Genomic DNA, 6,889 nt, shown 5'->3' with positions numbered 1-6,889 from the left:
CCCCGGCCAGAAAGCTCCTGGCCTGGCCCGCCTCAGTGGGGAGCAGTCAGGGCAACCATGAACACAGCCCTTGCTGCAGAGATCCTGCTTCGGACACATCCGCCCTCCCTTCCACGCCCGGAGGTAAGGGCTGTACAACCCCGGCCGAGACTGGGTGTCGGCAGCAACACGCTGAGTGAGGTAAAACGCCTTTCCTCACAGAGGCTGGGGCCTCTTTCAGCTCCCTACCAACCAAGCCACGGAGGTTACGTCGGAGACCCGGGGAGGGGGTGCGGGTGTGGAAGCAGAGAGGGGGGCCAGCGCTCCGGAGCCGTCACCGCAGCGCGGCACACCCACGAACACCTTTCATCTTAATCACTGTCTACTTACTTAAGGGAGAGTAGGAAAATATGTGAGATAAACCCAATTTCGTGAGCAGTGTTTCTTCAGGACACGGTGAAAATGCAAACCAATTGGGGGAATTATCAGACATCAGTGAAACTGGCTTGAAGACACGGCCACGACCGTGCAGGTGGTGCGTCATGCCTCAGCTGCGGAGATCCCACTGCAAGGTGACATTTAGTCCTCGTGACGGCTGCAGGAGTTGTCTGACGTGTGTCACATCTTTGGAATGGAGGGAGAGGATCAGAGAATTGCAGTGACCTGTCAGGGTCGCCTGGCTGCCGGTGGTGAGGGAGAAGCTGTGACTTACCCCTGGTGGGTGTGGTCCTCGCCCCACTCCCACCCCCGTCTTACTGGTCATATACAGACTGTGAAAGCCACTCTTAGGAATGCCTTTGCAGAAGTGAAACGCTCTTCCAGCCCACTTCCTCCTGGTGGCTGTGGTCATCCACCGGGTCCCGGTTCCCCTCGCATGGGGCTGGTGTGTTGCAGAGAGCTCAGGAGCCGTGCCAGGTCTCTGGCCTGCACGGCCACGCTGGCTGCCTCCTCCAGGGTGCAGGCTGGAAGGAAGCAGCTGCCTGCAGGTTCAGGGGCCCGTCTTGGTCTCTGCTGCTCCTCCTTGGCCTCCTCTCTGGGCTGCAGTCAAAGTCCCAGGGAAATGAGAGGATGTGGAGCTGCGATGGTGTGGGGGCTGGGATGGATGCAGCCTGATCACAGGCTGAGAGCTCCTTCTCAAAACCTAATGGTCCTCAAAAGCCGTGGGCCAGGACTCCAGGGCAGAGCTGTTCCAGGCAGCAAGTGGAAGAGGGGTAAGATCCAAGTGAACCCTGAGGAGCCGGTGGCCATCGGTGTACCCGGGGCTGGAGGCGTCAGCGTTGTCCCTGGGCGCCAGCCAGCAGGGAAGGAGAAGGTCCTCTGGGCATGGCTGCAGCTCACTGCTCTTCTCCCACCCAAACAACTCCCACTTCTTCTGTTTTAGATTCTGAAAACAGTTTGAGACCCATTGCCCTAGCATGTCCTAGGCTGTGGGTTTGAAGAAGTGTGTGTGGGGCCTCATTCGGCTGCTGGCTCAGAAGATACCCAGGGCAGAAATGGACGGGAGGGCAGGGCAGACTGACAGCAAGTGATGACCAAGGGGCCTGGGGAACCAGGCGAGCAGGACAGTGGGTCTCAGACACTGGCCTTCACCAAGCCTTCTCCAAAGTGCTTCCCTGTCATTCCTGTCTAGCTTAAAAAATTATATGCTGCTCTCAAAGTATCTCCCCACAATCATTAATTGATTGATTACTAAATAGTTACTTTACAGTGGAAAAACCCAGTGAACTTTCACTTTAACCAAATGATCACACTCAACATTAGCAATACTGGGATATGTAACACCACGGACCTCCTAAGAAGATGAAATGAGACAGACAACATCACATACAGCATTTCTGCCGAAAACGTAAAGCCTGCAAAGGAAACATCAGGCAGACCCAAACGGAGGGACAGTCTACAGAACGGCTGGTCCACACTCTTAAAAAAGATCAAGGTCGAAGACGCAGAAAGGCAAAGAAATCGTTCCAGGTTAAGAGACTTAAAGTACATGAAACAAAATGCAATGAACACGTGGTCCTGGAACGGACGCTGGACCAGGGGGACAGCCCATGAAGGACAGGACTGGGGCAGCACAAGAACCTGAACAGGGGCCGCAGATCAGAGAACAGGATTGTGCCCAGGTCGGGTTTCCAGATTTTGATAAATGTACCCTGGTTTTGTAACAGAACGCCTCTGTTCTTAGGAAATAAATCCTGAAGTCAGAGGTGAGACACAAAGATACTTCCAATTCACTCCCTAATGATTTTGAGAGAGAGGGAATGATAAAGACAAAAAATTCACCAAAATAATACACGGTGGAGTCAGACGACAGAGTGCAGAGGGCTGGTGAGGCTCCCGCCCACTCGGCGGCCGCCGCCCAGACACGAGCAGCGCCTCTCACAGCTCCCTTGGGCTCGGCATGCGGGGGCCTGGTCTCTTTTTGAAAACACGGTCATAGATTTCATGTTACTCTGCCATTTGATTGTTTAAATAGTTTTTAAAGTTTTTTTTTTTTTTAATCAAAGCAATACACGCATACGGTTAAAAAGTATTAGTCCTGAAGGGCTTTCATAAAGCCGACTGCCGCACCCCTCCCGCCCCCAGGGCCGCCCCGCAGAGCAGGCAGTCCTCACCCGGGTTCCTCTGCTTCTCACCTCTGTAGCTCTGCACAACACGCTCCCCCTGCTGTTTCTGAGCACATGAATGGGACGCTGATGTCCTGCTCTGCATGAGGATTTAATGCACTCACACCCTGCCTCCTCCACTGTTTGCAAGGGCTTCCCCCACTATTTGTGGTCCTTGTAACCTCAGGTTTTATGGTTTATTTCTTGCTGTATCAGCTCTAGACGGTATCTGGGCTCCAGTTTTGTAAGATACGGCCGTCCAGGCACCTGCTCCTCCTCTCCCCACCACCTCGCTTTTTTTGTTCTCTGAGACTTTAATTTCACACTGTCAAGTTGACGGTGCTTCTGCTGTTCTGTAACCACACCCGTCCTCCTTGCTGGGTCTACAGGTGGACTCTCGAAGTTGAAAAACCAGCAGGTATCGCTGAGAGGGTCAGGACGATAGGACTACTGCCTGCGCAGCTGAGCAGTGAGCTGTGGTCGCATCTCCCTTCTGGGCAGCCTTTGATGTTCCTTGTGTGCAATTTCTTTTACTTAACAGTATGTCAAAGGTCTTCCAATTTTAAAAATTAAGGTAAATTTTTACTGTGGTAAAATATCCATAACACAGCGTCTTTAAGTGCAGAGTTTGGTGCCATTAAGTACATTCTCACTGTTGTGCAACAACCCCTGTCCCTGCTGACCCTGTGCCTCTTCCCTATTCCCACTGAAGCTCTGCTCCACCGAGCACTGGCCCCCAGCCCCAGCCCCAGCCCCAGGGCCCGGTGACCCCGGTCCTACCTCTGTCTCTACGAGTCTGACTCCTCTAGAAAAATGGAACCATACAATATTTGTTCTTTTGTCCTTTTGGCTTGTTTTGCTTAATTTCCTCAAGGTTCATCTATGTTGTAGAGTATGTCAGAATTTCTCTGCTTTTTAAGGATGAATAATATTCAATTGTATGGATAGACAGCGTTTTGGTTTCCATTCGTCACCCACTGGTGGACATTTGGGGTGTTTCCGCCTTTTGGCTACTGTAAATAACACTGCTATGAACACTGGTGTGCAGACACCTGTCTGAGTCCTGCTTCCAGCTCCTTTGGGGACCCGCCCAGAAGTGGAGCTGCCGGGTCACATGGTGACTCTGTGTTTACCTTTCTGAGGGACCACCGTGCTGCTGTCCTCAGCGGCCACACGGCTTCACACCCCCGCCGGCAGTATCCAAGGGTTCCCGTGTCTGTTCTGGTAATTCCCGATGTGTGTGAAGTGTTATCTCACGGCGGTTCTGATCTGCGTTCCCTACTAATCAGTGATGTTGAGCCTCTTTTCACGCGTCTACTGGCAGTCTGAATACCTTCTTCGGAGAAGTATCTTTAAGTCCCTTACCCATTCTTTTTAAAATTTATTTTTAAATTGTGGTAAGATGCACATAATGACATTAACTATTTTAGTCAGTTTTAAGTGCACCGCTCAGTGGCGTTAAGCACACTCCTGTCACTGTGCGATTCTCCCCCGTTTCTGCGCCGGGCTGCTTTGTGCTGCTGAATTTCAGCAGTCCTTTATATCGTCTGGGTGTTCGTCCCTTGTCAGACACGTGATATGTGATTTGCGAACATTTCCCCAGCTACAGGCTGCCTTCCTACTCTGTTGACTATATTCGCTATGCGTGGACACTTAAAAGTGTGACGAACTCCAGTTTGTCTATTTTCTCTGTTATTGCCTGTGTCTTGGTGTCACATTCACAACGTCACTGCCGAATCCCACGTCATGAAGCTTTTGCCCCACATCTCGTTCTAAGAGTTTTACAGTTTTAGCTCATACTCTTAGGCCTTTGGTCCACAGAGGGCGGACTCTGCGACTCCTTAAATTAGAGGCATTTTCAGAAAATGTAAACCCTATCACGTCACCCTCCGCTCAGAAATTTGCCCAGGTTTTCATCGTGAATTGAGAATCATCCTCTCGTCCTAGCCTGCGGCGCTCTGCGTAATCTGATTTACACGCCTCTGGTTTCTCCCAGTTTGGGGCACACGGGCCACACCAGGCTGTCCCTCAAACACGCCAAGCACGTGCCCAGCGCGGGGCGCTCCTGCTTGCTGCTCCTTCCTCCAGGAGCGCGCTTCCCGTCACCCCGAGCAGTGACGCTGCTCCTGACCACGCCGCCTCCACCCCACGCCACCTGTGCTTTCTGACGAGCACTTACCCCTGCCTGACACGTTACAGACTGTCTGCTCCCTGGGGTCCCCAGGAGAATACGAAGTCTAGGGAGGCAAAGGTCAAGGACACAAGGCTGCTCAGAATGAAGCCTCACATGGCGGCCAGTGGATGAGAACTTTCTAGGTCGTGTCCTTAGCAGCCAGCGAGCAGGCCCCCCTCCCCCACTGCCTCCACTGGCTGGAGCTGCATGTGGTGGCAGTTTCAGACTGCTTAGATGATGGAACTCCTCAGAGACGGCGAAACAACAAGACAGATGGAACTTGGGCGCCTGACCGTTTCTTGAAACGGAGCTATTGAGAAAGCTTGGATTTTTTTCTTCTGAGAGCGCGCGCACTGTACTGGAAAGAGGGCGCTGCGTGTGACCGACAGACGAAGGCAGCTCAGCAGGCATCCAGCCCACTGCGCTCAAAGACACAGGGTCCTCTGCCAAGAAAGAGCAGGGGAGCATGGATTCCTCCGGACAACGGCCCCGACCTCGTCCCTCTGGAGGCCTGGGACACCCCCAACCACCTCCCTGAAGTCCTCAGGGGCGCCTTCTTGTTTTTCATACAGAACATTTCCTGTAGGTTTTTAAAAAGCCTTCACTTGTTACTTTCATTCTGTGTTCCCTCAAGGTCGTCAGGCCAGCTTTGGCACAGACTGCCTTGGTCTGTGTACCAGAGAGGTCATCTTGGGCCACGGCCAAGGCCTCTAGGATGACACCATCAGCCAGCTCCGTCCTGCAGTGTGGGTTGTGCTTCTCAGTCCTTTTCTCGGGCAGGGGAGCTCAATCCCGTCAGCCTGGTCTGGTCTGGTAAGTGCTGGACCCAAATTTTCTGTTCAGCTTGCGGCCGTGTTCACCTTTGCGTCTCCCACTGAACCAAGTCCATGCCACTGGTCAACCAGCCCAACACTGTTCTCTGAACGTCTCTCCCACTACTGGGACTTGAATCCTGTCTCCTCGTCCCAACTGCATCAACTTCGTCAACAGACAGGATGGATGGTGCATGTTCTTCAGCAACTGGCAACAAGTCCTGTATGAGTTTGGGCCCATCCCTAGGGGTTCCTAAGTAAGTTCAGAGCCAGCCACTCTCTGGAAAGTGGCCGAGGTCCGACGTGCTGTTGCTGCTTTGGCCGGTGAGGTTTAACCTATGCCAGGTCAGCCATGGAGAATGCCTGTGCACCCATCTCTTCTTAACATTCCGGATGAGTGAGAGGAAGCTCCAGATTCCTCAGCTTCCTCGGTTTGGTTGTCCAAGCCCCCAGTATCAGCACTGGTCTCCTGGGACATCTTCCCCACCTTCGTCACTGTGACCTGGGGCCCTGCATCACCCACAAGCACCCCGTCACAGCATGCACCCAGTGAGTGAGCAGGACCTTGCCCACAAGTAGAAGAATGCCGATGCGGCGTTCTGAGCCCACAGACACAGACACCAAGGTGTCTGATTGTCAATCACCTCTTCCAAGGTTCCTCCTGACACTGTAGTCCCCCACAGATCATCCACCTTTGGTCTTTCCTCTTCTTACTTTTCTTCTAAAGGCTTCATTTGTTTCTGACTTTTAAACAGAGTTACTGGGGATTGAACCCAGGACCTCGTGCATGCTAAGCACGGACTCTACCACTGAGCTATATCTGTGCTCCAAATGAAGGAAACCGCCTTGTTTAAATCCCTTGGTTCTGAACTGTTTCTGAATTCTAGCGAATTCGTCCACCATGAGAACACAGTCCTCAGTTCTAAGCTTGACGCTCTTAACCGGTGCTCAGGGTGAGGGGCCACTGGTGACAGTCAGCGGCAGCATCCGGTCCCTCTGTTTCCTCCTCCTTTTCCCGTTTGTGTTGGTACCGGAGGTTCGTATTTCCTTTTCTTGTCCTTGTCATCCTTTTTGCCACCTTCAAGACCATGGCCACCACTCTGATTCTGACCCACCGTGCTTCGGCCGCTGGAGCCGCCAAGACTGGACGTGCGCGTGCAGACACGCCCACCTCGGCAGGCACGGCTATTCTGCATCTTTGTCTCGGCAGCTGTGTTGGGTCTTTGTTTTTTTTTTTTTAACGGAGGTACTGGAGGTTGAAGCCGGGCCTCGTGCCTGCGCAGCGCACGCCCCACCGCTGGGCCGTGCCCGCCCCGTGCCGC

General features: G+C 53.0%; 1 pseudogene; it reads right to left on the bottom strand.

Annotated features, from left to right (window-relative positions):
- Positions 1-825: 825 nt before the first annotated feature.
- Positions 826-6,657, bottom strand: LOC116158150 (26S proteasome regulatory subunit 4-like; annotated as a pseudogene).
- Positions 6,658-6,889: the final 232 nt, after the last annotated feature.

This window comes from Camelus dromedarius, chromosome 17 (genome assembly GCF_036321535.1).
Source record: "Camelus dromedarius isolate mCamDro1 chromosome 17, mCamDro1.pat, whole genome shotgun sequence".
Lineage (NCBI taxonomy): Eukaryota > Metazoa > Chordata > Mammalia > Artiodactyla > Camelidae > Camelus > Camelus dromedarius.
Note: the sequence above shows the minus strand (reverse complement) of the source record. Positions and strands in the feature narration are given on the sequence as shown.